Source organism: Zalophus californianus, chromosome 2 (assembly GCF_009762305.2).
Source record: "Zalophus californianus isolate mZalCal1 chromosome 2, mZalCal1.pri.v2, whole genome shotgun sequence".
In the NCBI taxonomy this organism is placed as follows: domain Eukaryota; kingdom Metazoa; phylum Chordata; class Mammalia; order Carnivora; family Otariidae; genus Zalophus; species Zalophus californianus.
This window is the reverse complement of record NC_045596.1, coordinates 101469251-101480770: the sequence shown is the minus strand read 5'-3', so window position 1 is coordinate 101480770 and position 11520 is coordinate 101469251. Positions and strand designations below refer to the sequence as shown.

Below are 11520 nucleotides of genomic sequence, written 5' to 3'. Positions count from 1 at the left end.
TGGGGCAAAAATGGTCTAGAGGGTGGGTATGAGCTTCTAAGCCAAGGACACAGCATGGAATCAGGAAAAAGATAGGATGGCCGTTAAGGAGCCTGCAACCTTCTCATTTTACAAAAGAGAAATTAAGACTCAGAAAGGCTCAGTTCCTCATGCGAGACCGTGAACTGGTCAGTGTAACCAGAAACAGCAGTGGCTGTAGTAGGGGTAAATGCAAATCCAGAAGAAATCTTTAATATGAGGCTTATCTCTCTCTCCCTCTCTCTGTGTGTGTGTGTGTGTGTGTGTATGTGTGTGTGTGTGAGTGTATGTGTGTGTATGCATGTTTTTAAAGAAATATATCAAGCTCTTACCTATTGCAACATTTGAGACTATGGGGCTCCAACATGTTAAAGGTTTATTTTCTAGTGCCTGGCGTAATGACTGGATGAGTAAGTAGTAAACTAGGACTAGCTACTGGACTAAACCTGAAACAATAGCAAATATGATGCTATTTACATTTTTCAAAGGAGTAGTCTAAAATTTATGTCTTGGTGACTAATAAGCAGCCAGTAACTGTGGATGAGAGTGTTTTTGGTAAGGGCAGATGGAAAACACAAGAAATGTTAGCTATCACTGACATTTCTTCCTGTAACAGGAAACAGCCCACAGAGCTGGGCCTGGCTAGTGGGACAGTCCACTGTGGCAAGAGGTGCTCTTAAGAAAGCATCTGAATAATGGTCAGTGTAAACACTACAGCTCACTAGCAAAATTGTTTGCTTAAAATTATACCTAAACATAAGCAACAGTTAATGATCCAACAAAGGTGACCTGTTCTTTGTTTACAATTTATGGCAAATTTTGCCTCACGCTAGTGGGTACTTGGCATTTCTTACTAAAGCACAGAGCTTCGTGAGGCATTTACAAGGACAGCATGAAGAGTCCTCTCGCATTGCCATGGAGGGTAAAGGCAGGACATACGCCAGCTTCAGAATCAGGGTTCCTTTTTGGGACCTAACTGAAAAATATCTCCTCTAAGAAGCCTTGGGTGGCCACGTTGGACCTTGTGCTGTTTTCACATCCTCCTCAGTCCTTACGTAGCCCATCTGGCCTAACTAAGGTGAACTCAACAAATGCTGACAAGAATGAGGCTTTCTGGTGTGTTTCCCAGTCCCCGAAGAGGACTCTTCTTTCCTTTGTATTCTGTCTCCACCCTGCCATCCCCTTCCTCCTGTCAGTGTCCCACTCAGCATCGGATAACCTAGAATGCCCATCAGGAGTGTCATTTGCTGTGCAGGGGTGGATGGTTCACAGGTGTGGTTGGGGCAGCAAGGGACTGCCTCCTGGCCCTGTTGGAAGCATGTTCCTCATTCCTTCCAGCAGTCCCTGAGTTCTCTTCAGGGAAGCTCTGAAGGTTCCACATAGCACAGTCTGAAAATCCCTGCTCCAGTCCAATGGCGAGGCTACAGATAAGAAAACAGAATCCCAAAGGGCCTGAGTGACCTGCCAGGCCACAGATCTCTAATTTAGCATTACCTGAAGCAGAATCTGCATTTCTTCCTCACCTCGACCAGGGGGCTTTGAACCAGCCCTCCCAGAGATTGAAGTCTTTCCTGCTGTAGGCCCCTGGGGATGACTGCTGGTTGGACACAGATGGCAAGGGTCAAATATCCCCGACATCCCATAGGAATAGTAAAAGATGTTGGTTGACTGACTGGAGACTTAAATAATATTAATGAAATAAATCAGTTCAACATGGTCACGACTCCTTTTAGTCCTTAGGGCACCAAACGTTTATCTATGAGTGTTTATCTATCAAAATCATTCGGTTTTTCAGGTTGAAACGATAAAGGCCAGTTATTGAGCCACACACTATATTTCACTCATCCAGCGGCCTTCTCTGTGCAGATCAGACCTGCCCAAAGACTGCTCTTACCACACTCCAACACTGGTATACTGTTAATAGGGACAATAAAAGCTATAATCTCTATGTGGACATCTTTTGTTTTGAAGGAGATCAGATTATGCCATTCCAAAATATGCCACCATAGGAAAGGAAAAAAAAATTGATTTCTTCCACCTTCCTTAGGTTCACTGGCTGGGAGCCTACAAATTAGATTAATAAAAGACAGATTAACAGAAAAGCACACAAATTATGTAAGTTTTGTGTGAGGAAATGAGATCAAAAGAAGTGGCTTACTAGGTTTGATGTAGTGTGGAGAGTCATAGGAAAATATGATAGGACAGATGGTATGAACTAAGGTAGTAAACTGGGGGAAACTTAGCAAGGCCTGTTGGTTCAGATTACTCTCAGTGTCCCTCTATCTTTGGAGATAAGGACACTCCTTTCCTCCAGTTTTAAGGAGGACACCTCTCACACGAGGGACTTAAGACCTGATTCAGGGGAGATGGAGGAAGTCAGACAGTCCTTCCTGCACCTGCCATCGCTCAAACTCCTCCAGCTTAAAATAATCAATATGCCAAGGTTTCATATTTTGGGTTAGTGTATTCTGAACCCTGCTACCCGTTTGGCATAAGGATTATTTTGAACTGAAAATATCTGAGAATCAACAGATACATAAAGAAGCCTCCCCAGGTATTTCCTTATCTGACTAAAGGCAGAAAGTACTGAGAAATATGTGCTGCCATAAACCCCTCATCCCCGAGATGGACTTGTACAAACAAACCTGACTGGGATAGCCCTGATGTCTCATTAGTTTCCTCCATGTATTTATCTTCCCACAGTTTGCCACTGTTGGAAGCCTGAAACTTTTTCCCTTGTCATGTCACATCTCCATAATTTCTCATTCTTTGTTTAAAATGGTATAGAAGCTCACAGGCCTATCTACTTCTTTGAGTCCTCACTTCTTTTCCAGAAAAACCATGATGTCCCATAAAAATTAACACCAAATAAAATTTGTATGCCTTTCTTTCTGTTAATATAATATGCAAAGCCCCAGGTGATAAACCTAAAAGGGCAGAGAAAATTTTCCTCCCCACAGTTTGTGTTACCTCACTACTTCTTTTGTTCACTAAGGTTCACTGTTCATCTTTGTTCACTGATTGTTAATTTTTCTCTATCAATCTATCCATTTATTTACCCATCCATCCATTCATCTATGTATTCATGATCCATCCATCCAGATAGCTCTTTATTTATTTTATTGAATCTTTTGAGAGTTACTTGTAGATATCATGATACTACATATCTAAATATTTCAGCAAGAATCTCCAAAAACAAAGGCTTTTATCTATACAAACATAATTATCACACTTAGAAATTTAACATTGAACTGATACTATTGTTTAATTCCTTGCTACCCACAGTGTGGTCCCAGGGCCAGCAGCATCTGACCTTACCTCTAGGAACTCTCAGATGGTGTATGTAGGAGTTGGAGGGGGTGTGGAATCTGGTTTTTTTTTTTCTTAAATTTTTTATTTTTATTGTTAATATAATCAAATAATTTCATAAATATGCTTTGTTTTGATATACTATTTTCTTTAAACCATTCACACAGAGCTGTGATGTAGACCAGTTATTCCCACATTTTCCCACCCTACACCCTATGCATTGGGAGGTACCAATCTTGCCTCTATTTTCTGTCCTGGAATCCAGTGCCTACCTCAGGTGCTCAAAAAACAGTTCCTGAAATACTGCACTTGGGAAGAGGCCTATTTTTTCATAGTGTGAAATGATAAGACAAAGACTTCCACTAAAATGCACCACAAAAACACTGAATTTTATAGAATTTGTTTTGCTCTACCTGGAATCCTGTAGATTCCAAGTTTATTTTTGTTTTTTGTTTTTTGTTTTAATTTTTAAAAATTTTTTATTTGAGTATTGACATGTTACATTAGTTTCAGGCATACAACATAGTTATTTAACAAGCTTATACATTATGCTATGTTCACCACAAGTATAGCTATCATTTGTCACCATACAACGTTTTTACAATACCACTGACTCTATTCTTTATGCTATGCCTTTTATTACCATCTTATTCACTCCATAACTGGAAGCCTATATCTCCCACTCCCCTTCACCCATTTTGCCCAACGTTCCACCCTCTCCCCTCTGGCAACCATATTTTTTCTCTGTGTTTATGGGTCTGATCCTATTTTTTGTTTATTCATTTGTTTCGTTGTTGTTGCTTTTGTTTGTTTCAAAAAATGAGTGAAGTCATATAGTATTTGTCTTTCTCAGTCTGACTTATTTCACTTAGCATAATACCCTCTAGGTCTTTCCATGTTGTCTCAAATGGCATGATCTCATTTTTAATGGTTGTGTAATATTCCATTGCATAATATTCCATTGCATATATATATATATATATATATATATATATATATCACATCTTCTTTATCCATTCATCTATCAATGGACACAGTTTGCTTCCATATGTTGGCTACTGTAAATAATGCTGCAATAAACACAGGGGTGCACATATGTTTTCAAATTAGATTTTTTGTGTTCTTTGGGTAAATACCCAATAGTGGAATTATTAGATCATATGGTATTTCTATTTTTAAGCTTTTGAGGAACCTCCCTACTGTTTTCCACAGTGGCTACACCAATTTACATTCTTGCCAATAGTGTATGAGTATTCCTCTTTCTCTATATCCTTGTCAACACATGTTATTTCTTGTCTTTTTTTAATTTTAGCCATTCTAAAAGGTGTAAGGTGATATCTCCTTGTGGTTTTGATTTGCATTTTCCTGATGATTAGTGATGTTAAGCATCTTTTCATGTCCCTGTTGGCCATCTGTATGTCTTCTTTGGAAAAAAAATCTATTCAGATCCTCTGCCCATTTTTCAATCAGATTTTTTTTTGGTGTTGAGTTATATAAGTTCTTTATATATTTTGGATATTAACCTGTTATTGGACATACCATTTGTAAATATCTTCTCCCATTGAGTAGGCTATCCTTTTGTTTTGTTGATGGTTTCCTTTGCAACAGCTTTTTATTTTGGAGTAGCTCCAATAGTTTATTTTTGCTTTTGTTTCCCTTGCAAAGGAGATGGCAATCCAGCAATGTGCGTTTTAACAAACCCTCCAAGTGATTCTGATGCATGCTAAAGTTTGAGAGCCACAGTTCTAGATTAAAAGATAAAAAGAGATCTGACAACTAAATGCACTGTGATATTTGTTAGATTCAAATTTGGAGTGGGGTGAGTTGGGGAACAGCCAAAAGGGATACGACTGGGTCAGTTGGGGGAAATTTGAATATGAATTTTACATTAGATCAGGGCTTCTCAGAATTGAATGTGCACACAAATCACCTGGGGATCTTATTAAAATCCAAATTCTGATTTTGACTCTGGGGTGGGCCCCGAGATTCTACATTTCCAATAAACTCCTAGGTGATGCTAATGCTGCTGGCATATTTTAAAAGCTAATCTAGAATAATTCCCCAATCTTTTGTTTTTCATTACACTGACATTTTTGAAAATTCTAAGCTAGCTGTTTTGCAAAATATCTCACAATTTGGATGTACCTGATTATTTCCACATAACTAGATTAAATCCTTTTGGCAGGAATATAATATAGGGGATCCTGTGCCCTCAGGATAGCACAACAGGACACATATGATTTTATTACTCTTTAACGCACTTGTGGCTTCAACTTTCAGCTTTTCCTCCTCCACCCATCCCATAGCCTTCTGAGCAGGGGTGGTGTCAAAATCAGGCCCCGGAGACCTTCACCTGCACTCACACTCTTCTTGGTACTGTTGACAGGAGCAATAGTGAAGACCTAACTGGAAAGATGAATGCCCCTGAGACAGTTGCCATTGATCTGTCTCCCTAACTCAAACCCTAATGATACAAAACAATATAGCTGTTTGTGAAAGTCCTCCTGTACCAAAGATGAATCACTGGTTTGCCTCAGAAATGAAAGGGAGACTGATTCAGACAAGCTCTGTTGCCAAAAATACCTTATGGAGGATGTTACACCAAAAAACAGAAAGTAAGCAGAAGCCAACCGAGAAACACTGAAGGTGTTATGACAGACCTACAGAAATCCTTTTGAAGATATAGGTAGCAAGATTTGAACCTTCTCTGGAAACTGGCAACCAGTCCAGTGAGCATCCTTATGTTACTTTCAAAGAGAATCTCAAAATAGAACAAGAGACACATATTTCACAGAGAAAATCTATGAAATGAATTGAAGACAAAAATTAAGAATACATAATTTTTGTGATGAATAAGGCATTAGTTAAAATTGAATAATAAAAAAATTAATAATAATTTAAAGGCAAAAAAAACAGAGGGAGAGTAGTACTTGAGAATAGTCAAGACAGTCATAAAAATCCTAGTCAGTTGGGAGTTTCAGCCCTCAAGTTCTTTCCTTGGAACACAATTGTTGTTGAGAAAGACAACATAAGAGCTATAAAATAAACCTGCCTGCTTAAGTTGACCAGCCTGCCAGGCACACTAGATTTCCACTGAAGGCAGGAGTGTGGGTCCAGTATATGTCCTTGATCTCTGTGATGAGAGGCAGCTAGTTCCAAAAAGCCTGCCAAACCCAGATGGCTGGGGTAGTCACTTTTCCCCAAAGCTGGGGACACTGTGAATCCCACTTCCACAGTCTGAGACTCTAAACATGGTGAAGTTTCCAGACACAGTTGTAGCTGAGACATTTAGTCATTTTACCCCAGAAGCTGAAAGCATGATGAAAGAAGAGTTTTTACCTATGACCTCCAACCTTATCTTTTAGGTCTGATGTGTTGTTATTAATTAAGGACAATAATAGGCAAAAAGGTTTAAATGCAAGTAAAGGGGAAGGGGTGTAGTGAGCTCCACTAAATTTAAGAAACTTCTATAAAAGTTGTCAAGGAACCAGAGCCAGCTGACCTCCCCTCTCCAGTTCCATCTCTCCCATACCCTTCGGGCACTCTGCCCCTCAGTTGTTCTGAACCATCTGGGTGCCTCAAGCTTGCCACACATTCTTGCCTCCAGGCCTTCTTCCCTGCCTTTCCCACCTTTAGCTGGCTGACGTCAGATTAGACAATCTCTTCCCCGGGAAGCCTCCTTAACACCCACCCTCTCCAGGGCTGTCCCCACGGAACTCCGTGCTTTTGGTCATACGTGTGCCTGTCCCTTCCTCTAGACTATAAGCTAGTCTTGAAGGCAGAAGCCCTATTTTGTTCTATTTTGAAGTTTTAGTATCCAGTGCCTGGCACATGATATTAATCATGATGGAAATATATTTATTACATGCCAGGCATTACTCCAAGTACGTTAGATTAATTAATTCATTTAATGTGCACAATATTATGAGGTAGATACTGTTATTATCCCCAATTTACAGAAAAAGGAGTCACAGAGTATTTAAGTGATTTGTCCATGGTCTCATACCTGGTAAATGGTAGAGCTATGATTTGGACCCAGCCAATTTGGTTCTATGGACTATGCTTTTAAACTCTAAAGTATGTTGTTCTTAACAAATACTAGATGGAAGAATGGGTAAATGGACATGATATATGTAAGGATGGATAGATGGATGGATGAAAGGATGGATGGGTAGATGGGTGGAGTGTGCAGATCTCTAGCCAGTTAAAGAAAGCTAGGGCATGAGAGAAATGTGCCCACTGTAGACCTCTTCTAAGGAAGACCCAATTAAGTACAAACATTTAGGCACAAACTACTTCATACTAAAGCAGGAATCTATATGTTGGAGAACACACAAATACACAGAAGTAGACACTGAGGAACCCATGAAAATAGCATGGGTTTTGGAATCAGGGGACTAGATTTGAAGCATAATCCTGTCGATCTGAGACCACTTACTTTGTCTGTTAACACTCACCTCATCAGTGGAGGATATATGAGTATTCAACAGAGTGCTTGGAACATGTGAACCTTCTGATTAATTTTAGTTCCTCCCCTGCTCAAGAAAATTACATCACCTGGATCTGATTTACCATAAGCAGGAAAATGCTGAGAAAAGGATTGGAGTGGCTGACTCACTGGAGGACAGGAAGGAAAGACTTGTCTGGATCCCCTGCTCTCTTCCTGGAACTGGGCTTTTGGCTTTGAAAAGAGAGGTGAACTCACAACTTAGGTCTGCCAATTCTGCAAATTCTAGAATTATTAGATAACTTTTACTTCAGCTTGGAAAAATATGCCAGTGTATACAAATGTGATATCCCTGGGGAAAGAGTGCTTGATATATATATTTTAATAGCTTTTTTCATATAATAAAAGTAATTAAAGCTCATTGCAAAAAAATTAAGGAACTACAGAGAAATGTAAAAAAGAAATGAAAGATTGGTCCATGTTTCTCATCTTGGAGGATCTTCCTTAATTTCTTAGTATGCATATAAGTATGTATACTTTCTTAAAAACAGAAATAGGATGAGCCTGTATATAGCATTCTGTTATTTTTACTTGATGAAATATTGTGGATAGCTTTCTTAACATAGGAATACATAATCAACTGCACAGCAATCCACTGAAAGGCTATAGCATAAATTATTTAACAATACTATAAATGAGGCTCATGTGAGACCATTATTATAAAGAACACTCCAATGAAAATCTATATACATATCTTTGAGCTCCTTTTTCTATTATTGCCTTTGCTTAAATTCCCAGATGGGAATTGTCAGGTTAAAGATAAACATTTTTATTTTGATACATACTGTCAAACTCCTCTAGAAAGGTGGTGTTTCATCAACAGTACAGGAAAGTTACCCACACTTTCTCTAACATTGGATATAGCCGTTGTTTTTAAACAGAATAAAAAAAGAATGACTTCTCATTTTAGCTTACATATATATTTTTTTTCCTGAGGTAATCCTCAAACTTCATTTAATGTAAATATAATGGACTTAAAAATATCAAGATTTTGTTTTATATATTTGGGTGCTCCCAAGTTTGGGGCATAAATATTTTACAATTGTTAGATCCTCTTGTTGGATAGACCCATTTATTATGATATAATGCCTTTCTTCATCTCTTGTTACAGTCTTTGGTTTAAAATCTAGTTTGCCTGATATAAGTATGGCTACTCTGGCTTTCTTTGGATGTCTATTTGTATGATAAATATTTCTCCATCTCCTCATTTTCAATCTGCAGGTGTCTTTAGGTCTAAAATGAGTCTCTTGTAGGGAGCATATAGATGGGTCTTGTTTTTTATTATCCATTCTGATACCCTATGTCTTTTAATTGGAGCATTTAGTCCATTTACATACAGAGTAATTATCGATAGATATGTATTTAGTACCATTTTATTACTTATTTTGTCATTGTTTCTGGAGATTTTCTCTGTTCCTTTCTAGTCTTTGTGGCTTTTGGTCTTTCCTTCCCACTCAAAGAGTCCCCTTTAATATTTCTTGCAGGGCTGGTCTAGTGGCCATGAGAATCTTTAGTTTTTGTTTGTCTGGGAAATTCTTAATCTCTCCTTCTATGCTGAAAGACAGCCTTGCTGGTCAGTGTATTCCTGGCTGATTTTCCCCATTCAGTGTGTTGAATATATGATGCCACTCCCTTCTGGTTTGCCAAGTTTCTGGAGAGATATGCTGTTAGTCTTACAGGTCTTCCCTTAAAACTTAGGGACTTCTTTTGTCTTCTGCTTTTAGGACTTTTTCTTTATCAGTATATTTTGCAAATTTAACTATACTATGTCTTGGTGTTGGCCTGCCTTTGTTGATTTTGATGGGAGTTCTCTGTACCTTCTGTATTTGAATGTCTGTTTCCTTTCCCCAGATTAGGGAAGTTTTCCGCTATAATTTCCTCAAATAAACCTTCTGCCCCCTTTTCTTCCTCTTCTTTTTCTGGGACATATAAAGATATTCAACATCACTTATCATCAGGGAAATAAAAATCAAAACTACAATGAAATAGCACCTCACACCAGTCAGGATGGCTAAAGTTAACAATACAGGAAACAACAGATGTTGGCGAGGATGTGGAGAAAGGGGAATCCTCTTACACTGTTGGTGGGAATGCAAGCTGGTGCAGCCACTCTGGAAAACAGTATGGAGGTTCCTCAAAAAATTAAAAATAGAATTACCTTATGATCCAGCAAATGCACTACTAAGTATTTACCCAAAGGATACAAAAATACTGATTTGAAGGAATACACGTACCCTGATGTTTATAGGAGCATTATCAATCATAGCCAAATTATGGAAAGAGCCCAAATATCCATTGAATGATGAATGGATTAAGAAGATGTGGTATATGTATATAATGGAATATTACTCAGCCATAAAAAGAGTGAAATTTTGTCATCTGCAATGACATGGAGCTAGAGAGTATTATGCTAAGTGAAGTAAGTCAGTCAGAGAAAGACAAATACCACATGATTTCACTCATATGTGGAATTTAAGAAACCAAACAGATGAACATAGTGGAAGAAAAAAAGAGAGACTAACCAGAAGACAGGCATATAGAATTTGCCCCAGGACCTCCCCTTCTGGGTCAATTCATACGGGCTCAGAACTTTCCATATCCCCAGCTTTGGCAGTGGCTATATGCTCAAAAATCCAGAGGTTTGGGTTGTTCTCTCCTAATTCCTCTTGATCTTTCCACATTTTCTCTAGAGTCTCATGCACACAGCCTTTGCTAAGAAGGGCAATTTGTGCACAACTTGATCAAGGAAACCTTGTATGTCTTTGAATTCACAATGCCCACCCATCTCTATTATGAGATGGCCAAACTTCACAGGAGTCACTTGTAGCCAAAAGCACTTTTGCCTCCACCAATGTGCTGTCTCATACCCTTGAAGGTGATGGGCTTGAAAGGGGCTGGTACTCTCCATAAGGCAAATATGTTCTTGGGGTCCATAGAGTGGTTCATCGTCAGGTGCATCATTTCAAAATGGTCCCAGTTTGGAGGTAACCACCACCAAGTGCCAAGATTGTAAAACTGCCTCTCCTTCAGCAGGAGGTCCCTATATGCCACTCACGTTTTTAGATTCTCTTCTCACTTTTGGCACAAAATGGTGCCCTTTCAACAAATCTAAGCTTGGGCTTTTCAGGAACGGAAACATCTTCAAAAGTTACCACTGGGAGCAGCATCTGTAGTCCAACAGTGGGGGGTGGGGCTGCCCAAGAATCTGAGAGTGTTGCTCACAGGAGTGGCCGCCTGGCTGAAGCCAGCAGCTGCCACATGGTCACCTGCGTCTGGCAGCCCTGGGCTCCCCACAGAGACTCTTAACTTACATATTTTTAATTGCTAGTGAATCACACACATTTAAATGTTTATTGACCATTTGGAATTTTCTTCTGTGAATTTCTAGTTCATGTCCTTATCGTATTTTCTTATCAGTTTGTAAGCGCATGTATCTTTGCATGTCTCATGCCTAGTATAGAACTTAGCACATAGTAGCTATTCAACCGTTAATTGCAGTTGTTTGGCTGCAAAAATATGTTTATCCCCACAGGACACAGGGCCAGGAGTTCTAAGTTTGAATCCTGATTGCCAAGAATTTACATCTAACTTTGGGAAAATCAAATTTTTGGAATCAGAAAATGCTGACCACAGTCAGACCCCCAGTAGCCCTGACACTCTACATCCTAAAGTCTGAGACTTGAGAG

At 39.0% G+C, this 11520-nt stretch overlaps 1 pseudogene; it reads right to left on the bottom strand.

Annotated features, from left to right (window-relative positions):
* Positions 1 to 1258: 1258 nt before the first annotated feature.
* Positions 1259 to 11094, bottom strand: LOC113925506 (annotated as a pseudogene).
* Positions 11095 to 11520: the final 426 nt, after the last annotated feature.